We start from the raw sequence: 23,579 nt of genomic DNA, 5'->3' as shown, positions 1-23,579 counted from the left end.
CCCTACCGTCCCAGGAAACCCAGCACATCTCATTTGTTATTCAGTGGAAGCAGCTAATCCAGGAGGAAAGCCCAAAGAGGTGTTTTTGTTTAAAATGAATGGCTGAGGTCATCTCTTAAAAGCCTGCCATTTACATGAACAAAGAGAAGTGACTTCCTGACAGCAGTGATGGGAAAGTGGAAACACTGGCCTGAAGGAGCCACCCCCAGACCTCCACTCATGACTCACTCCAGTTTGTCCTCTGACCTGCCTTCCTAATCATTCTACCTCCCTTTCGTCATGGAATTACTTCTGCCTGGTGATTTCAAGTCCCCCTTTGTGAGGAAGAGGCGGCTCAAGACTGTTCTTCCAACCTTTCGGAAATAAGTCTTATGGATTCTTCCCAGAGAACTGAAAGGTAAAGCAGGGAACAGAGTGGGTGTGGTCCGGACGAAGGAACCCTGCGGTTTCCATGGCAACACTACCAGGAGACACAGATGGTTCCAGGTCACTAATTCTCATGGTGCTTGGGTACAACCACCATCACCACTATCATCACCATTATCACCACCACCATCACCATGATATGGTACTATGGACCAAACAATGCTCTGTCTATTTTAAGGACCATCTTGATTATAGAATACATCATCGACATCTATTATTTCTTTTCTTTGACAGGACAAATAGACGACTTTTTGTCCTATTTTTCCCAAGTGAGTTCATGGCTTCTGTTGATGCTGCTTAGATTTCCTTAATGGAAGGGCATTCGACTCTTCCCTAACAACTATGGGAGTCACACACACACACACACACACACACACACACACACACACACACACACAAACACACTCTTTTCTGATCTGAATCCCCGCACAAGAGATACTGTCTTTCTCTGGCTACCCTCTTGGGTTTTGCTTTGCATTTATTTTGCCTCAAGGTGCATATGCTAATGATTGAAGGCAATGAAACAGAGGAAATGAGAAGATGTTTATTTCAGGAAAGGTTTTGTGTTCTCTTTCTGACACTTGCTAGTGTCAAGGAGGTCTCGGTCTGAAGACCCCAAAAGGAAAGGCAGATTAACACGAGAGGAAATTACAGGTTTATTTAACAAAATTATTGCATGGCATGGAGCATTCACAAATGACAATGTGGAGTCAGGAGATGGCTCAGTTGGTAAAGTGCCTGGCTTACAAGCCTAAGAACAAAGTTGGATTCCTAGAATCCATATTTAAAGCTAAAAAGCCAGACATGTTTGGCATGTTCTTATGATCCCAAGGCTCAGATGGTAGAGACAGGCAAAAGCCTTGGGCTCACTAGCCAGCCAGTCTAGTCTACTTAGTGAGTTCAGGTCAGTGAGGGACCCTATCAAGAAAATAAGGTGGATGGAGAAACAACACTGAAGACGAGCTTACACCTGTGCACACATGCATGTGCAGAGGGAGGGGGGAGGGAGGGAGGGAGGGAGAGAGACTGAGACAGAGACACAGAGAGAGAGATACACACACACACACACACACAGAGAGAGAGAGAGAGAGAGAGAGAGAGAGAGAGAGCATCTGAAGAAAGATGAAAGCTTTATGTTTTGCTCAGTTTGGTGAAATGGATCATTTGGGAGAAGTGAGCACACAATGATAGAGACCTTGCCTGTTTGCTGGGGTTCTTCCTAGAATCTCTGTGATCTCCTCTCCCTGTGGGTATAGGAAGGGAACCCTGTCACAGTCAATCTCTTACAAACGAGCCATTCTATTACTTGGTGTAATGACTACATATCTTGCCTATCTCTAACTCGGCTTGTTTCTAAAACCAGGCCGATCATCCATGAGGAACGCTCTGTAAGTGAACTACTTGAGGAGATCTAGCACCAAGATGGCCATCTAAGTGGCCCCTAAGAGACCCCAAACTCCATTATCATCCCATTGGCAAATTAGATAATACCTTCAGTACCAGGACAGTTGAAGGTTGCCATGACGACGACCAAACATAACCATATAAAATGGATCAGAAGAGGTGGTGCCCTCGATCCAGAAAATTCCTACATATTCCCACAAAAGGCCTGAGCACCTCTCTTCTTTGTTAGCCTGCCCTCCCATTTATTTCTTTCACTGTGCTTATGCTTCCCCCCTTTTGGAGGTGAAGAAGTTGACTTTGAACTCCACTCTGCCTTCTCCACTCTTTGTTTGGGCTCCGAAGTAACTTCTGCTTTCATCATGGACTCAGCTATATATAGTCTTGTCTATGTGGCACTAACGGTAAGATTATATCTCTCTTTGAGAAGAAGGCTAAGGAATTCTGGGTAATCTCTCTAGTGGATGCTTGTGGTATCCCTTGTAGTTATGGTTCCCGTCACCATGGCTACCAGTTTAGACGGAGGAAAGACTCACTTGACTCACACTTGCGAAGGTTGACTACATCATCAATGGGATTCTGTTGAGGGAAGTCGTGGTGTGAAGAGCTCAGTGGGTCAAGCTGTTCGTTATCTCTTTCGGAAGCATGGTCCTGGTGATGTGGCTTCCTGCTACTTAGCGCCACATTTCCCCGGAAATGAAGCCCCAACTCCTCAATACACAGGTTTTGGAGAGATTCTTGCCCAACCCGTAGTAGGTCACTTACATAAGAGATTTCTTACCCACAGTTAAAAGCAAATCTTTGCATATCTGTTGTATGTATGTTTATGTGTGTAGTGAAGGGACACACATATATGTAAATGAATGTCTCCATGCCTGTGAAGGACAAGTGGCAGCTTTGGGTGTCACATTTCAGGCACCACCCACCTTCTTTTTTAAAAGTAGGAGCTTTCAGTGACCTGGGGCTCATCCATTAGTCTGGATTGGTGGGCCAGGAAGCCCCAGAGATGCGCATATCCACGAATGCCTCATGCTGGGATTATTTTTGGTTCTTTTTTTACTTGTGTTTTACATACCATGTGTGCTTTAAAACCCAGGATAATATTGTATGTGCAGTTGACAAGCCCACTCTCAAGATGGGCAATGAGTGTCAGAGAACGCATCACACACTCGGAGCTGGAATTTGAATTTGTGTCTGTTTGGTTATAATGTTCAACCTCTTTTCCACTCTTCCCGTGGCTCTGAGACAAGAGATAATTACTGCTCACCAAGTTACAAACCAATATTTGAACACATAGTAAAGAACCCTAAGGAAGGGCTGGTGAGATGGCTCAGCAGGTAGAGACCTGTTCTTTCCAACCTGACCACCTGAGTTCCTTCCTAGGACCCACATAGTAGAAGAGAAAACTGGTTCCCACAAATTGTCTTCTGATTTACACACACACACACACACACACACACACACACACACACACACACGTGCACACATGTGCACACGTAAACAACATATTTTTAAGAACTCCAAGGAAAATCTCATTTCAAGGGCTTCTAGAAGAATTGTAAAAACATATTCCTTTGGGTTTATCTTGGAGGTGCACCTCAATGTTCACTTGTTGATTTTACATATGTGCAGCCCACCTAGTTACCATATCTGTTGCTCTAATTTTCTCTCAGACGGTCGCTTATTTCCTAAAGACTTTGCTTTGCACCACCGAAACCAAAACACTAAGAAAGCCATCCTGATAGAATCCTTAACAAGTTGAGACAGTCAGTGGTGAAACTCTCACCCAGGGCCAAGGCAGAGAGCTGTGGCCTCCTCCTTTTTAAAGAGACTCACAAATCAAGTAGAAACATGAACAGTTTCCAAGTTATAATTAACAGTACTGCCTAACGCTGGGAATTTTGGTGAGAAAGCCCCGACGTGTACAAATGTCTTTATGAAGGAGAGGGAGATGTTCTAAATCCCAGTAGGAGATCGGGTAGGAGTGCTGAGTTTATACCTGCCTAATTATGTCCATCCTGCACTTAAAACAATGAGGCTTAAGGTGAAGAATGCTCTAATCTACGGAAATGCATTATTAAGATGTATAGAAGCCCCTTTAACAGCTGTGTGCCACTTCAGTTATGATTGCCTTTCCAGTATGTCTTTTAAAAAAAATGATGCCACCATGTAGCCCCCTAGATTGGTTTTTACTGGTAATAGGGGAACAATTTGAAAGCCAACAGTCTCTGGCAAAAACTGAACATGGCTACTTATTGGAGAATTGATTAATTAATAATTATTCATTAACTAATGCTAAATGCCTCCTGTGTTCTTTGTACCCCTCAGCCAAAAGATACTGGTGCTAGATTTTGGCACCAAAGCTAATTATTAATTATCACTCTGAGACTCTGGAATTTGAATGAAATACAGAAGTTTGCTAGGAACTTGCTTTCCTGGAGAGTTTCAATGAGGAAACACAAACAAACAAACAAGCCAGCAAGCAAATAGCAAAGCTGCAGCCCCTTGAGCTGCCTGCTTGGCTCTTTGTGCTTCACGCACAGCAGTTGGGGCCTAAGGGGAAGGTTTGGAACGTGACAGAAAGCTATACAGGAAAGCATTCATCGCTGAAGCATTGAGGGAGTGTTTTCATGTGCTGAGTCTTAAGTAACTGGGGGGATCATTTTAATTGAATGTGCCACCAGCTTGCATTTCACGGGGTGTGGTTAATACCCCACTCCATGGCTCATGGTTTAACATTTTGACTACTGGGGCCCAATTACATCTTAGGTCTCCAAACAGCATTAAACAAAGAATGACATTTTCACATGGTTTGGGGAAAAGAAATGAATTCCTTTCATATTTTAATTGTGTACAGGACTGCGAAGGACTGCACAGAGTGAGTGTCCAGTTTAGGATTCCTTGCCTGACCTAAGACAAAAGTTTAGGTATTTGCATGATCAGTGGTAAATTGTAAAAGGCTTCAAAACTTTTCTCCCGGGTGCTACATCTGTTTGTTTTAAATGTCATTGCAGTTAGAAGTGCTTTGAATGTAACGTTTATGGAATTTCCAGAATCTATAACAGTCTGTAAATGCAAGGCACATTGTCTCAGGACATGTGGCATTTAGAAAAATTAACACTGAACATTTACTGGCTATTTTGATGTGTGTCTTTGGTAGTCTTTGAGAGCTTGAATTGGGAGTTAAGCTAGAATTACATGTGCTTAAGTCTGAGAGGAAGACAAGCGGGCATTTGCTTAATCCTTTGATCCAGGACTAGGCCAGGTAATTGAGTAAGGCTTGTCTGTGATGTTCTGAAAGATTTCCAGTAACCTTTTCTTGGTAGCCTAATTCAATGCTGAATATGAAAGTTCTACCCTATATCTTATTTAATTCCTTCTTGCTGCATCAAAAAATTTGCTCTCTATGAATGTTGAGAAGAGCAATAAAAATTTATTTACATGATCTTCTAGATTCCTAAAGATAGATATTAAAGTCCTCTTCAATTTCCTTCTTGCTAAGCTAATTAGCCCAATTCTTTTAATTTAACCTTTCTTTCTAAGCCCGCATGGAGTAGTTTGCAGTCTGGAAGGATTTATACAGGAAATCCTCAGGTATATTGTTAAATGATTTTAAGAATATTGATATGTATGTAGCCATGAGGCATTTGGAGGGCCAGAGAGCATTTTAATAAGGATATTCTACAGTGAAGATTATAAAATCCTGCTGCTGGCAGATGTCAAGATCAAACAGGCACAGGCTGGGACCTGGTGAAGGGGTCAGGTTCTTAACCTTGTGAGAGAGACAGTGTTCCACAGAACTCAGCCTCCATTACCTCAGCTGCCAGAGGTGAGGATGGTCACTGCCCAGTGCAGGTCTCATCAAAGATGAGGAAACTGACAAAGATTCACATCAGAGGACTTTGAGGCAGGAAGAGGTCAGAGGGTGATAGGAGAGCCTACATTGGTTTGCTCTTGGTCCACAGACGTAGAGTGAGGAAGTGGGATGTTTTCATACCATCCTGGTGAGACACACAGCCTCAGGTCTCCACACTGGTCTTTATTCTGTACGGTAAGAACAGCACACTGAAGGGTCTCGAGACCCCATCAAGACAACAATGCCAACCAACCAGAGCTTCCAGGGACCAAGTCACCACCCAAAGACTAGACATGGACTGACCCAGGGCTCCAACCACATAGGTAACAGAGAACAGTTTTGTTGGGCACCAGAGAAAGGGGAAGCCCTTGGTCCTGCCAAGGTTGGACCCCCAGTGTAGGGGAATATGGGGGGAGCAGTATTGGGAGGTGGATGGAGAGTGGAACACCCATAAAAAAGGGGAGGGTGAGGAGTTAGGGGGCTGATGGAAAGGGAATAACATTTGAAATGTAAGTAAGAAATATCCAATTTAATAAAAGTGGGGAAAAAAAACCCAGCACCACAGACAAGCTAGAGTGAAGGCTCAGGTAATAAATGCTTTCAAGAGCTGGAATGTGAGTTCAATCTCCAGAGCTCCCTGAGAGGTGGAGAAAGGTGGATCCTTGGGGCTGGCTGTCACTTTCAGCCCACTATGGCAAAAGCAAAGAAATGAATAAAGTGGATGGGGGCTCAAGAACAACAGCAAAAAAGCCTATATTCAACAAAACTGGAAAATCTGGAGGAAATGGACAATTTTCTAGACAGATACCAGGTACCAAAGTTAAATCAGGAACAAATAAAGCATCTAAACAGCCCCATAACTCCTAAAGAAATAGAGGCAGTTATTAAAAGTCTCCTAACCAAAAAGAGCCCAGGTCCAGATGGGCTTAGTGCAGAATTCTATCAGACCTTCATAGAGGACCTCATACCAATACCATCCAAACTATTCCACAAAATTGAAACAGACAGAGCAATGCCAAATTCCTTCTATGAAGCCACAATTACTCTTATACCTAAACCACACAAAGACCCAACAAAGAAAGAGAACTTCAGACCAATTTCCCTTATGAATATTGACACAAAAATGCTCAATAATTGCAAACTGAGTCCAAGAACACGTCAAAATGATCATCCATCATGATCAAGTAGGCTTCATCCCAGGGATGCAGGGATGGTTTAATATACAAAAATCCATCAATGTAATCCACTATATAAACAAACTCAAAGATTAAGAACCACATGATCATTTCATCAACACCCCTTCATGATAAAAGCCCTGGAAAGATCAGGAATTCAAGGTCCATATCTAAACATAGTAAAAGCCATATACAGCAAACCAGTAGCTAACATCAAACTAAATAGAGAGAAACTTGAAGCAATCCCACTAAAATCAGGGACTAGACAAGGCTGCCCACTTTCTCCCTTCTTATTCAATTTAGTACTCGAAATCCTAGCCAGAGCAATCAGACAGCGAAAGGAGGTCAAAGGGATACAAATTGGAAGGGAAGTAATCAAAATATCACTATTTGCAGATGATATGATAGTGTACTTAAGTGACCCCAAAAGTTCCACCAGAGAACTACTTAACCTGATAAACAACTTCACCAAAGTGTTGGGGTATAAAATTAACTCAAACAAATCAGTAGTCTTCCTCTACTCAAAGAATAAACAGGCTGAGAAAGAAATTAAGGAAATGACACCCTTCACAATAGTCCCAAATAATATAAAATATCTTGGTGTGACTTTAACCAAACAAGTAAAAGATCTGTATGACAAGAACTTCAAGTCTCTGAAGAAAGAAATTGAGGAAGATCTCAGAAGATGGAAAGATCTCCCATGCTCATGGAATTGGCAGGATTAATATAGTAAAGATGGCCATTTTGCCAAAAGCAATCTACAGATTCAATGCAATTCCCATCAAAATTCTTACCCAATTCTTTATAGAGATAGAAAGAGCAATTTGCAAATTCATTTGGAAAAACAAAAAACCCAGGATAGCAAAAACTATACTCAACAATAAAAGAAATTCTGGGGGAGTCACCATCCCTGACTTCAAGCAGTATTACAGAACAATAGTCATAAAAACTGTATTGTATTGATACAGAGATAGGCAGATGGATCAGTGGAACAGAATTGAAGACCCAGAAATGAACCCATACACCTACAGTCACTTGATATTTGACAGAGGAGCTAAAACCACCTAGTGGAAGAAAGATAGCATTTTCAAAAAATGGTGCTGGTTCAACAAGAGGTCAGCATGTAGAAGAATGCAAATTGATCCATTCTTATCACCATGTACAAAGCTTAAATCCAAGTGGATCAAGGACCTTCACATCAAACCAGATATACTCAAACTAATAGAAGAAAAAGTGGGGAAGAGTCTCAAACACATGAGCACTGGGGAAATTTTCCTGAACAAAACACCAATGGCTCATGCTCTAAGATCAAGAATCGAAAATATCATCCTGAGTGAGGTAACCCAATCACAGAAAAACACACATGGTATGCACTCATTGATAAGTGGATATTAGCCCAAATGCTTGAATTACCCTAGATGCACAGAACACATGAAACTCAAGGAGGATGACCAAAATGCGAATGCTTCACACCTTCTTTAAAAGGGGAACAAGAATACCCTTGGGAGGGAATAGGGAGGCAAAGTTTAGAACAGAGGCAGAAGGAACACCCATTCAGAGCCTGCCCCACATGTGGCCCATTCATATACAGCCACCCAATTACACAAGATGGATGAAGCAAAGAAGTGCAGGCAGACAGGAGCCGGATGTAGATCGCTCCTGAGAGACACAGCCAGAATACAACAAATACAGAGGCGAATGCCAGCAGCAAACCACTGAACTGAGAATAGGACTCCCGTTGATGGAATCAGAGAAAGAACTGGAAAAGCTTGAAGGGGCTCGAGACCCCATATGAACAACAATGCCAAGCAACCAGAGCTTCCAGGGACTAAGCCACTACCTAAAGACTATACATGGACTGACCCTGGACTCTGACCTCATAGGTAGCAATGAATATCCTAGTAAGAGCACCAGTGGAAGGGGAAGCCCTGGGTCCTGCTAAGACTGAACCCCCAGTGAACTAGTCTATGGGGGGAGGGCGGCAATGGGGGGAGGATGGGGAGGGGAACACCCATAAAGAAGGGGAGGGGGAGGGGCTAGGGGGATGTTGGTCTGGAAACCGGGAAGGGGAATAACAATTGAAATGTAAATAAGAAATGCTCAAGTTAATAAAGATGGAAGAAAAAAAAAGAATCGACAAGTGGTACCTCATAAAGCTGCAAAGCTTTTGTAAAGCAAAAGAGACTGTCATTAGGACAAAATGGCAACCAATAGATTGGGAAAGGATCTTTACCAATTCTACATCTGATAAAGGGCTAATATCCAAAATGTACAAAGAACTCAAGAAGTTAGGCTCCAGAGAGCCAAATAACCCTATTAAAAATGGGGTTCAGAGCTAAACAAAATGTTCGCAGCTGAGGAATGCCGAATGACCAAAAAGTACCTAAGGAAATGTTCAACATTCTTAGTCATAAGGGAAATGCAAATCAAAACAACCCTGAGATTCCACCTCACACCAGCCAGAATGGCTAAGATAAAAAAACTCAGGTGACAGCAGATGCTGGAGAGGATGTGGAGAAAGAGGAACACTCCTCCATTGTTGGTGGGATTGCAGACTGGTAAAACCATTCTGGAAATCAGTCTGGAGGTTCCTCAGAAAATTGGACATTGTACTACCTGAGGACCCAGCTATACCTCTCTTGGGCATATACCAAAAAGATGCTCCAACATACAACAAAGACACATGCTCCACTATGTTCATAGCAGCCTTATTTATAATAGCCAGAAACTGGAAAGAACCCAGATGCCCTTCAACAGAGGAATGGATACAGAAAATGTGGTACATCTACACAATGGAGTACTACTCAGCTATCAAAAACAATGACTTCATGAAATTCATAGGTGAATGGAATGAACTAGAAAATAACATCCTGCGTGAGGTAACCCAATCACAGAAAACATACTTGGTATGCACTCATTGATAAGTGGATATTAGCCAAAAAGCTCAAATTACCCAAGATGCAATCCACAGACCACAGGAAGCTCAAGAAGGATGACCAAAATGCGGATGCTCCCATTCCTTCTTGAAAGGGGGAAAAATATCCCTAGGAGGGGATATGGAAACAATGTTTAGAGCAGCAACTCAAGGAATGGCCATTCGGAGCCTGCCCCACATATGGCCCATACACACACACACACACACACACACACACACACACACACACACACACACACACACACACACATACAGCCACAGCCACAAAAACTAGTTAAAATTGATGAAGCTAAAAAATGCATGCTGAAAGGGACTGGATATAGATTTCTCCTGAGTAACACATTCAGAGCTTGTCCAATACAGAGGTCAATGCTAGCAGCAAACCACCAAACTGAGAATAGGACCCCCTTTGGGGGAATTAGAGGAAGTATTGTAAGAGTTGAAGGAACTTGCAACCCCATAAAAACAACAATGCCAACCAACCAGAGCTTCCAGGGACTAAACCACTACCGGAAGACTATACATGGACTGACCCAGGGCTCCAACTGCATATATAGCAGAGAATAGCCTTGTTGGGGACCAGGGGAAGCCGTTGGTCCCGCCAAGGGTAGACCCCCAGTGCAGGGGAATATGGGTGGGCAATAAGGGGGATATATAGGAGGAATACCCGTATTGAGGGGAGGGAATGGGGGCTTACGGACAGGAAACCAGGAAGGGGAATAACGTTTGAAATGTAAGTAAAGAAATGTATCTAATAAAAAATTTTTAAAAAAAGAATTGAAATGATACAGACGCACGCACGCACGCACGCACGCATGCGCACATAGAGGACAGGGGAGAGAACTGATATTTAACTGGAATAAAATATGATCTTTCTTTCAGTGAGTTTGTTTCTAGAAGAGTTGGAATATTTATTTGAGTTAGCTCATAATTTTAAAAAAGAGTGGAAGTTTTTCAATTTTAATTTATTTATCTCATGCGTATTATGAATAGTCACTATGGTTACATCCATTAATTGTTACAAGTTTACAATTAACAAAATTAATTATGTAAGTATATTTAAAACTTCTATTATTTTGTTATGCTGCATCAATATTTTCTGATAATTTCACCTAAGCAATAAAACTAACCAAGAACATTCAAAAAAAAAAAAAAAAAAAAAGACTGACAGCAAAGACAAAGATCATCCTCTAGGCTCTACACATGCACACACATATATACAGGTGCACATGCATACACACACAAGCATGTGCACCTACACACACATGTGCAGTTATACATACACAGGTGCACATGCATACACACATATGTGTACCTATACAAACATGAACCTGTACACACATGTGTACCTGTACACACACATACACACACACACACACACTCACACATACACACAATAGCAACAACTATTTCATCATTATGCTAAGCTGCATGCATACTTGAAAGAAATGGGAATTGCAGATAAACCAAAGAACAGAAGAAAAACCATCGCTGGGTCCCACAATCCAGGCAGCTTTGTGCGGTCTGTAGCTGTGTCCGCTATGCTTTTATTCTGAGTATTAATTTAAAAACTGGGATCATGTTATACATGCTTATATGTGCATTATTAAATGTAGCAAAATTTTGTGAATGTATTTCAAACCAGCAGATACAATTTCCTGTAATCTCGATGAACTAGCAACGTTTTATGATACAATGGGCTTAACCAAGTTTACCAAGCTCTAAGGTTTACAATAGACCGTCTTAGAAGGTCTTATTCTTCAGTTTCTTTCCCTTTTCTTTCTTTTTTTTTTTACACTAACTACATATGAAACTATCCCTTTATTGTATCCCCATTGGGACAGAAATATCCTAAAAGCTTTTTGCAGGTTGAATGTTTATAAGTATCTATCGATAATATTCTTTTTTCTATTTTCGAAATATTCTTTTTATTGTTTGTATGAGTGTAGGCACGCCCCTGCCATGGTATGCATATTGAGATCAGAGGACCATCTCTGTAAACTGGCCATTGTCTTCCACTTTAAGATCTGGGAATCTACCTCAGGTTGTGAGGCTTAAGCGGCAAGTACCCTTGAGCTATCTACCTAAATCCCAGTAAAACCCCAAAGTCCTGCTCACTCTCACTTGGCTTATTCTTTGAGGCAAAGTCTCTCCAGGAACCTGAAGTGAGCCAGGCAGTCAGCAAGTTCGAGCCATCCTCCTGTCTCTGAGCGATGCTGGGCTTGCAGACAAGCATGGAACCCTGCCTTGCTTTGTATGTATGTGCTGAGAATTCAAATTCAGGTCCTTTGTGCTTGCACAGCAAGTATCATTACCCACTGAGCCATCTCCTTAGCCCCTATATAATGTTTTGTGGTCAGGAAAATCATTGTCAGCAGTGCAGCTGTCTCTCAGGTGCACTGTAAGCTCTCAAGGACCCAATTTCAATGTCGTCTGATGCTACCCTCTCTTGCAGCCTCAGCCTTCCTTCCCCTACTCCGAATCCTAGCTTTTATAATTGAAGGCTGTAATTTATTCAACCACGCAATGTCTCTGCCCTCCTGCCATCTGTAATCTATGCCTGACACACTCTGCTGCCCAGTATTATTTAATTCTGCTTTAAAAAAAAATGACGGGAGTTTTGTGAGCCAGTTGGTAGGAAATCACCCCATTAAAAATATTGCTATGCAGAATGGTGTTTGAGAGAGAGAGAAAAAAAATCCCAGCAGCGGGTTTCAGTTTTGTAAGATAATGTTCTTTATTTAGCCCTGCCAGGCTGGAAGCTGTAGTTATCATTAGTATAAAATAGAGCTAACCAGAGCCCTAAGGAAAGAATGACCTCTCGGGAGAATAGTGGAGTTCTTTTAAACATTTAAAAATGTATGTAGTATTATTATGGAAGGGGTAGTGGGGGGGGGCATAGGACAACTTTGTGGAGTTGGTCTTCCCCTTCCCTTTACCTATGGAACTCATGGTGATGGGCTTGTGTGCCAAGGAAGTACTCAGAATTTCTGACCAGTCTGGCTGGTCCAGAGTGCTAGTTTCTAATCCATGTCTGAATAACCCATAGGGGCAAACAGCAGGAAATCCAATTGGAATATGCGAGGGTGTGAACCAGACTAGACTCTCCAAAGTATTCCACTGTATAAACCACAACCTCGTGTTTTAAATAATATTTCTCTCAGCAGAGAGTACATTGCGGATTGAGACATGGCACTGATAAGGAAGTAGAGCAGGATGAAGACTGCCTAGATGTTGATGGAGTCAGGAATGTGGCATGGGAAGGCGGTGTGGTGCCTGCCTGCCAGCCTAGCTCCTGGTTCAGGGAGAGACCCTGTCTCAAAGGAATAAGGTAGAAAGTGACATATCAGGGCACCCGACGTTTTCCAGTGATTTGCACATATGTAGAAGCCCGTTTTCCCACACACAAACTATGGAGACACTAGCTAGATGATCATGGGAACCAACTTTTTTCTTCCTAGAACAATCCTTTAGTTTATAAATTCCATCCCAAATCCCTCACCATGAAACTGAGTCCTGGTCGACATAGAATGAGTAACATGCTATTTCCTGGCTGGACCCATGACACCTGCCACTATTTGGTATTCTCCATACATTTTTCTTCTAGTAAGTTGGCACAAAAATCGAAGGCTTAAAAGACTAGGTTGAATATGAGGGAGTCACAAGGTGGAAGGCATACGGGCCTCCGACTTGACCTTTTCAGGAGAACTGATACTATGGATTACATTTTGTTTTTCTTAGACTCATATGTTAAAGTCCTCATTTTGGTGCGTCCCAGTGTGACCCCAATTGGTAATAGAGTTATGACAGAGGCAATCAACTTGATATGAGATCTTTAGTGTTCACTAGTTCTAACTTTATATAACTGCTGTCCTGCTGAGCTATGCCTCAGTTCCTTCATTTCAACCCCAGAAGGAAGCAACCCTTGGATCTAACTGTCTTCAGGACCATGAGACAATTGATGTCTATTGATTAAGTCATCTAGTTTGTGGAAACTTGTTGTGGCCACCTCACAATTGTCATCGTGACGCTGTCAATATCCTACACTGGTATAGGTCACACCATTGTCCAAGAAGCCAATGCAAGTCTTATCAGGGTTATGCAGAAGGGGAATGGCCAAATGAGGTGTGTGGCAGAGTCTGGGAGTGAGACTTAAGGGTGAGTGATTGCAGCGACATGAGTAGGAGAGTGGCTCTGTGAATGGACCAAGGTGGTGAATGGATGAGACAAGTGTGTACTGTGAGGCCATACCCAGAGATTATGGCTGGCATTCCATTTTAAAACAGAAATCCTGGTGCAGTCAAGAGTCTAAACTCAGGGGAAAATCTACATGGTTTGTAAAATCTTCACTGACATCCTTGGTTTCATCAAAAAATTTATAGACTCCGGTAATGAGGCAAGACCAAAAATTTATCAGGCAAATTCAGTTGAAGTACCCTCCACCAGGCAATCAAGGATCCTGTGTAGGGACAGAGAGATATGCATGTTTCGTAGTTTGGAAGCCTAGCAGGGTGAGGAGGGAATCCAAATCATGTAGTCCATAGAGTGTATTATATAGTACATGTATGTGTTATATATTCTGCATCCAAGCAGAGGGCAGACGGTGTTTGCAAATATCAGAGTTGGAATGAAAGGGGAAATACAACTAAGAAAAATGCCCAAGCATCTTTGGGTGTGGATGGCAAGCAGGATGGAAACCTATCTCGGCAGAAGGTCAGTAGCAAGGGAGATCTACAGAGCACAGGGGGTGCTGATCGATTTAGAAAGCACATTCACAGAAGCCAGGTTTGCTCTTATCGGAGAAACAATCTACAAATATGGGAGAAGAGAAAGAAACAGAAACAAAAACAAGCAAAGAAGCAAATTAGAATAAGTACTCCAGTGTAGAGTGAATGTGGAGACATTGCTGTAAATGTAGGACTTTTAAACATATGTGTGTGTTTGTTTGAGCTCTGTCCTTAAGTATGTTTGTCGATATAAGTGCAGGTATTTGTATGTATATACAAGTCTCTATGCGTATGTGGTTACTAATCAGAGGTCTATCTTGGGGATCCTGACTTGTGATCTTTCCACTTTGGTTTTTGAGTCAGGAGCTCTCACTGGCCAGGAACTCTTCACAGACTAGGTGGACTGTCTAGCAAGCGAGCCCCAGGGTTCTACCTTTCTCTCTACCAGTGTATGACACCATGACTGCTTTCTTTCCCATGGGTCAGAGTAACGAAGTTGGAGACTCATGTTTGTGAGGACGAGCATTCTGTTGACTTAGCCATTTCTCCAGCCCAGGTATTTTGTTTGTTTGCTCTTGTCAGCGATACCTATAGTAATAGATATATGCATGTGAATATGAGGTTGGATGTATAATGAGTCCACCCAGTGATCAAATATTATTCCCAAATATTTCTAAATAATCTGCTAATAAGCTCCAAAATTCTTTGGCACAAGGACTGACTCCCAATATTTCCAGGAACAGGTATCATAGCACCCAAAGACAAAGAAGAATTTCTAGTAAGATGAGATCACTTGAAAAGGATTCAGTAGCCAGTTAAAGGTCTCTCGTACGACTAAATCTAAGAAAAGGAAAATATCAAAATCTTTGATGATTGGAAATAATGATAGCCCATTGAGTAAAATAAATATCCATATGATTTAAATAATTAAATATAATTATTTAATTAAAAAGTTAATTAAAATATTGTTGATGAGTACCTAACAATTGTGTAGAGAGTGTCACCAGGGTAGAATATGAAGAAACCGTCTTAACCATGTGACAAAAATTGAAAGCATCAGTAAAGGGGCAGTTCAACTACACACCACTCACCATGCCACCCTTGTGTGGTGATGCTTCTGTAACAATGTGCTAATGCCCAGGGAAACACTACCTGAGGGTGATTCTATAAAATAATTGGCTATTATCTGCAAAGGAATGAGGGAAGGTCATATATTTCAAGGAAAGTCCTGGTGACTTATTTCAAAATGATGGAAATGTTTATATGAGCCTTCGAAATACAAGGCAGGTAAATGCAACACATAATTGGCAATAAGTTACTTTTGAATAAAAGAAAAAGCCTGCATGAAAAGTCTAGGGAGATGAGGATAGACCCCTGTAAATTCCCTAATTTTGAAGGTTGTACTGAAGATTTGATCCCTGCTTGGAGTAAATAGACAGTAAGGTATTTTGGAAAATTGATGTTGCCTTAGTTACACTTTATTGCTGGGATAAGACACCACGACCAAGGCAACTTATGGAAGAAAGGGTTGATTAGGATGTATAGCTTCTGAAGACGAGTTCATGATGATCATGGCAAGGATCATGTTAGTAGATAGGCAGGCAGTCATGGTTCCAGGGCAGTAGCTGAAAGCTTCTAATTCTTATCCACAAGTAAGAAACAGGCAGAGAACTCTATCTGACAATGGTGTGGACTTTTGAAATTTCAAAGCCCATCTCTAGTGATGCGCCTCCTCCAGGAAAGCCACAACATCCTAATGCTCCCAAAAGGGTTTGACTGCTCAAGCATATGAGCTTAAGGGGGTCATTCTCGTTTAAACCATTACAGGAGTTCCACGCTGAACATTTGCTCCCTGGTTGACGGAGCTGTTCCTGGAGGTTATAGAAATTTTAGGAAGTGGAGCCTTACTGGAGGAGGTGTGTCACTTGGGACGGGCAGTAAGAATTTATAGCCTTACCTCACTACCTGTTATTTCTGTCAGATACCTGTGTGTGGATAAGAATGTGGTCAACTGCCTTTATGTTCTTGCTACCGTATCTGCCTGCTACCATGCTGTTGCTTCACCTTCCCTCCTATGATAGACTCTCTTGTTCTGGAACCATAAGCAAGACAAACCCTTTCATTCATTGTTTTTGGTCATGGCACTTTACCACAAAAACAGCGTGGTAACTGACAGCATATGATGGTTAGTTTTAATTGTCAACATGACGCAATCTAGACTCACCAGGGAAAGCACTCTCAGCCAGGTATTGTCTAGACAGGTGAACTTGAGAAGCCTCCTGAGGGGGAATTGTCTTAATGGTATTGATTAAGGTGAGAAGGGGCCCACTGTGGGCAGCACTACTCCCTAGGTTTGGGTCCTGTACTCTGTAAGGACGCAGTTAGGGCTGAGCATAAATAAGCATACATTAATTCATTACTCTTAACTGTATATGTAATATGCTAACTGCATCAAGTTCCCACCACCTTTATTTCCCTGTTATGACAGACTGTACCCTGGATATGTAAACCAAATAAACCGTTTCTCTTTTAAGTTGCTTTCATTAGGGTATTTTATCATAGAAAGAGGAAATTAAACCAAACGAGAACACTATTCTGGCTTCAGATGTGAAATTCACTTATGTGGTTCTGAAACAAAATGCTCTCGGTAATAGAGTATAGCAACTTTCCTGTAAATGTGAGATTGCTACAAAATAAAGGGGAAGAAATTAAATTATCAGATTCCTTTTGCACATGAGCAGAGTTCTGAGATGCTTGAATTGCCAAGCCGGTGTGTGACAGCATCAAGCCACTGCAGTGCTTAATTTATTGACTTCTAATACATTACATTGTCACAGTACTGGAAGGCTGAGAGTGAACATGAATGCTTTCATCAAGAGACAAACGCGTCTAGGTCTAACATGCCACTGTATTCAGTAGTTGCACGCCCTGACTGTGGCATGGGATTAACCCCAGCTCTATCTTTCCCATCTATAACTATTTAAAGAAACACCCACTGCTAATGTTCCGGGATTTTTCTTTGGAGAAAACAAAGGCCAGGAAGCCAAGAGCTTCTACATGGAATGACCAAGAACACTTTGCTTTCATCATTTTACTTTCATGTTCACAAAATTGTGAGTCTGACTTGTCACCTGACCGTGCATCTTCTCTTATTGAAAGCTACGAGTGGTCTGAGGGTGGGAGTTGGGTTAAATTATTCATTATGACAGAAATAATTATCTTCAGACATGAGATAGAAACCCAAATGCCTTTTAGGAAGTCAACTTGAGAAATGCTCCCCAGTGATGAGGAATGTAATAACACATGTCCCCAGCCCCCTTCCTGTGCTTTGATTTTCTCAACACTTGCGAAAAGTGCCCTGTGCTGACAAATGTCTGATTAACAAAATTAAGAAGAGATTTGGCAGCAGACTTAATCCCTCTCTGGGGCTTCTCCGATGCTGGATTTCTAGGTTGATTCTCTTTTCAGGTCAGACTTCCATTCCTCCTATCTCACCGTTTATCATTTGTGGTTGAGAAACTGCACTTTTTTTTTTTTTTTTTTTGCCAGGATGAGGCTGGGGCAGAGTCTGTCTCCTCCCTGTGAGGTTCTGCTAGACTAACAATTACGATCCTATTTATCTCAAGGCCACTGTTGATATCTTGTCTCCTTTACCTTTATAGCGGCACAGTTTTCTTCACATCAGAGATACAAGCCATTGTGTGTCAAAAAAAGAAAATGAGGGCTGGAGAGATTAGTCAGTGAGTAAAACATTCCCTGGGCAACATGAAGGCTGGAGATCAAACCTTCAGCACCCACACAAAGGCCAGCGGAATGAGGTGGCCTATTTGTAATCCCAGCATGTATAGGGTAGAGATCAGAGATCCCCACAGCAGGTTGACTGACGGACTACACCAGTCATATTGGCAAGTTCTCTCTTCCAGTGAGAGAATCCTCTTCAATAAATAACATAAAAACTGAGTGGGAAATATCAACATCTGGCCTCTACATATATATATATATACATATATATATATATATATATGTGTGTGTGTGTGTGTGTGTGTGTGTGTGCGTGTGTGTGTTGCATGCATACACATGTAAACATGCATACACACATATAGGAAAACATGATCTGAAGGCTTTAACTCATAGTATATAACTTGACTAGATCCTTGGTTATCTTGGCATTGCTGCTTGAGAGTTTATTGTGGCATATTTGGGGATGAGGTCCCTGTAGGTCCCTGATTGTATAGTAGGAAACAATCAGTCTATAAAATATACAAAGTTACAGTGAGAATATTAAAACCTTGAGTCACTACTGATGTCATTTGTTATTGAGCTGTTGAAGGAACTGAGGTGCTGCACTCATATTTCCCTGTCTGGATCACAGACCTAAGTCATTGGAACTGACAACGGGTACTAAGGCCGGAAGCACACGGCTGTACTTCTGGCTACTTACGTGATTGAGGGAGAAGGATGACAGGTTCTAGACCTATTTGTACTGCAGAGTGAGTTTAAGGCCAGCCTGCCCAGTCAGTACATCTCTGTGTTCAAATGAAAGTAAAGTTAGAGCTTTAATAAAAGACTTAACTTTGAAATTTGGAATCTGAAGTATTAACCATTTAGCTGGGTATTTATTAAGAATTTTACTACTCTAGATATCAGACTGGAATGCCTTGATTTAACAAGGACCAGCTATGAGTCATATAAGCCATATACTATATAAATATCATATACATGTATATAAATGTTATATACATATATATTTTACATGTAGTTACTATGATTATTTTTAAAAATATCTTTAGATTTGTTCACTGTATGTCTTGTTCACATTAATGTCTGTGTACTGTGCGTGCACCCAATACCTCTGACAGTCGGAAAAAGGCATCAAGATCCCCTAGAACTGAAGTTATGGAGAGTGTGATACATCATATGCATGCTGGGGAATCGAGCCGGGTTTTTAGCAAGAACAAGTGCTCTTAACCACTGAGACATCTCCAGCTCTATTATGATTCTTTGATAGACAGACAGGGTTTCTTTGTGTAGCCTTGGCTGCCCTAGAACTAGGTCTGCAGATCAACTGGCCTTGAACTCATAGAAATCTGCCTGCCTCTGCCTCTGCCTCTCAAGTGCTGGGTTTAAAGGTGGGCTCCACATCCACTTAAAGATTTAATGATATTTTGAAGTTAAACAATAAGAACATTGTATACAGTCCACACATATGTGCATGTATGTGATGTGTACACATGTGTGCACACACACTCCTTCTTTTTTCTAGTTAAAACAAGTGAGAATGAACACATTTGCCTTTCGGCATGGTTGGGAAACATCTGGTCCGGACCGGATGATACTTGGGCTCCCGTAGGACACAAGAGAAAGAAAAAGAGAAAACCCACAAGCTGCCTGCAAGGTAAGGATCTCATCACAGTTTACAATAGGGTCTGAGGTAGAGCTCAATTTGGAGAGGGCTCACCTAGCAGACAGGGAGCCCCGGATTTGATTCCCAGTAAGGCAAATTCTGGGTACGGTGGTATATGCATACAGTCTGCACTGGATGGGTAGAGGCAAGAGGATGAGAAGCTTGATGCCATACTCGGCTATATAGTGCATTTAAAGCCAACTTGGGCTCCATGAGACCCTGCTGGAAAGAGAGAGGGAGGGGGAGAGGGGAAAGAAGAATGCGAGGGAGGGAGGAGATGAGGAAGGGAAGAAGAAAACTCCATTTGAGATTTAGAAACATTAAATGAAACAAAAGAAAAGAAGGCTGTCGGTCTTGTCCTTACTTCCCGTTTAGCATAGATCAAGACACTTTAATACAATAGCAAAGGGAGATGGTGGACTCAGTAAGGCCTGAGTGGCCCAGTTGACACAGGCGTAATAATGAGGACTGTCCTCCATGTCCCCACAGCCCCTAGCTCATGAGGCCCTTCTAACATTGTACAACAAGAATAAACTGCAGAATATTGGAGACAATCCAGTCAAAATGTGTTATCATATTATCAATACAATCGTTAACGGGGTGTTTATGTCCGAGACTGAACCCAGGCTGAACTCATGTAGGCCAAGCATTCATACCATATCAAGCCACACCTCCTGCCCTTGCCTAGATATCTGAAACCTTTGCAAGTTTGAGCCTTAATCTTTTCTCTCAGATTTTAAAAAGAAATCATGATTTTCTTCAACAAGCAAGATACTTCTCTTGAAAATTTTGTTGTCTTCATGAATATTACAGAAATATTCCTGGGCTTGCCATAAAAAAAGAGATGGAAATATTCGAATATTGTACAGGGGTTTAGGGGAAGAGAAATACTGATTTTATCAGATTTGGGTTGTAGTGTTACAGAAATAAAATGAAACAAAAATTTCTTATGATAAATTGCATTACATAGAAAGAGATATTTGAACAATATTTTTCAGTGGATTGTAGACTGCCAACTCTATTTGTGTAATTGAAAAACCAGGATTATGGAGATTTTGAAGCATTTGGAGTGTAAGCGAAAAAAGAAAAAAAAATAAAACCCGTGTGTGTGTGTGTGTGTGTGTGTGTGTGTGTGTGTGTGTGTGTGTGTACAGATATGTGTGTAGGAATATGCATGTATATATGCATGCATGTGTGTATATATGCATCTGTGTGTACATATATGTATGCTTGTGCACATGTGTGTATGTATACCTGTATAGGTGTGTATTTGTGTGTATGCATATGCTTATGTGTATGTGCTTATGTGTGTGTGCATACATGTGTCTATATATGTGTGTTTGACTATATGTTGTATTTATTGAAACGAAATTTTAATCAGTTAGCAAAGAACAAAATTACATTATTTACATAGAAATGGATGCAGCTAGACATTGTCATATTAAATAAAGTAAAACTCAGAAGGTCAAGTGCAATGTCTTTTCTCTCAGTTGTGTATCTTAGACCATATATGTGTGTATATGTGAGCATGTGTATGTGTGTGTGATATATATGATTATATATGTGTGTGATATATATGACATATGTGTGCATGTGTATGTATACATATTATGTAGAAGTGAATTTAGAAGTGAGACTTTCAAATACAGGAAGTTAGTAGGAGGAAGAGGAGAGAAAGAATAGGTTAATACAAAGGGGGAAATGCTCAAAGTCCATTGTATACTTGCGTGGACATGTCCTTATGTGACCTTAGTTCTATGATCAGTGGCTATGTGCCAATAGAAACAATGCAGACACAGTTATACTTGTTTCTTGATACATCATATGAGCCTGGGTTTCCATTTCATACTTGGGAGGCTGTTCCCAGCTGCCTCTCCCAAGCCCAGGGATTCTTGAAAGGCAGCCATGTTTAAATGAGGCCAACGTGAGGTGGGAGAGAGCACTTCATCTTCACCTCAGCCAAAAGCAAACACATCCTTGACTCTGTAGAATTTGCACTTTGACTGAAGCTCCTATAGCATTGATGCAGATACCTGGTTCATAAAAACACTAGGTCCTTTAGTGAAACACACGGAATTAAGTTAATATGATTTATGTCGCCCACTGCCCAAGCAGCCAGTGCTTTGTAGTGATCTTGATTAAAGAAAGATTATGAAATAGCTACATCCCTCCCTCATTTGCATTCAGTTCAAAAGGAATGGCCCAAACGAAGCTAAACAGGCATTTAAGTACAAGGGAAAGATTTTCTTTTGCTTTCATTAAACACGAACATGAAACAACTTGCCAAAAATTTGCACAACATTATTTTAAGACTAGAAAGTGAATTTGGTATGACTAATTTCCAAACTGAACATGCTAATTGTGCTTCCTCTGAACAAAGAAATGTAATAACTTCTGCCCCCAATGCATCAATCTCCAATTTGATGTTTTAAGTTATTCCTGAGTTGGAGTGTTGAGTGCTGCATATTTTAACCACATGTGGCTCTCCGTCCCACCTCTCAGAAGAGAGAAAAAAAAAAAGAGACTAGTTTTCATATGTCATTCTGGGATATTTATTTCTTCTGTTATCGTTCTACAGGTGAAACATCCGGCAGTTCGGAGCGAAGATCTGAATTCCTGGCAGTATGTCCCTGCAGCCAAGCTCAGTGTCTGCCGTGAATTATCTGCTCAGTGACAGTTGAACAAACTGATAAATGGATGCAGCATTAAACAGACTCCTAATGCTTTATTGCTATACCCCTAGATTAAGCTATTTCTCAGCCCTCTTCAGAGAAGCGTCTTTGTTCGGTAGGTTGCAGAGGCCCACAATAGGTCAAGCTGTGAATGGGAGCCCTAAATTGGCCACCTATTTCACAGTGTTCGGTATCACCAAAGGAAGAAGGGACAGAAGGTTATAAATTCCAGAAGTAGAGAAGGAGTGCCAGAAAACAGTGTTCTCTATGTACAGCAGGGCAGTGCAGAAATGAACTCACAGCGGTTAGGATGGTATGCTTATGACCCACACAAGTTCAAACCAGATACGATCCCAGCATAGAGAAGAGAATTGAGCATCAAGCCTCATTAGTAGCTGGCAATTGACAGTTTCTGAGAGGGAGAATCAGTTTTCTTTAAGGACATGGTTCTTGGTAGGCAAATCACGGTCCCATAGATGGCCCCATGCCTGAGAATATATAGGCAGTACAAACTGGGTCTGATGGGTTTTTAAAAAAGAAGAAAGAAGATGACGCAAAGTTGGATCAGTGGGGAACAAAACTGGATCTGTGAGGAGTTGGGGAATGCATATAAATATGATTAAACTACATTGAACATAATTCTCAAAGAATTAATCATTTTAAAAAGAAAAAGGGAAAGTGAAGAAGGGATAAAGAAAGAGGAAGGAAGGAGGGAAGAAGAGGAGGAGAAGGAAGAATCAGAATCAAAGGAAGTGGCGGTCAAAGCAGAGGAGGAGGAGGAGGAGGGGCAGGAGAGAAGGATATAAGGTAGGAACCTACAATTTTACAAGAGAGCAAGAATCCTAGTTAGTCTTAACTGTCAGCTTAAACAACCTAGAGTCATCTGAGAAGGGAAACTCAAGCGGGGGGATTACCCAGGTCAGATTGGCTTGTAAGCATATCTGTAGCAATGGCCTTGACTGTGAATTGAAGTAGCAGTACAC

The 23,579-nt window shown here is 41.4% G+C and overlaps 1 protein-coding gene and 1 long non-coding RNA gene across 7 annotated transcripts in view; one reads left to right on the top strand and one right to left on the bottom strand.

Annotated features, from left to right (window-relative positions):
• LOC120097741 (uncharacterized) overlaps positions 1-23,579 on the bottom strand; it is a 120,596-nt gene that overhangs the window by 55,560 nt on the left and 41,457 nt on the right. The window lies entirely within an intron of this gene.
• Positions 1,756-22,634, top strand: LOC102552867 (uncharacterized). The gene is made up of 3 exons (XR_005495424.2): positions 1,756-2,231; positions 19,784-19,915; positions 22,503-22,634. It is a non-coding gene; the product is annotated as an uncharacterized LOC102552867 (long non-coding RNA).

The sequence above is a fragment of the Rattus norvegicus genome, chromosome 17, assembly GCF_036323735.1.
Source record: "Rattus norvegicus strain BN/NHsdMcwi chromosome 17, GRCr8, whole genome shotgun sequence".
NCBI classification, from domain to species: Eukaryota; Metazoa; Chordata; class Mammalia; order Rodentia; family Muridae; genus Rattus; species Rattus norvegicus.
This window is presented reverse-complemented; position numbering and strand designations above follow the sequence as displayed.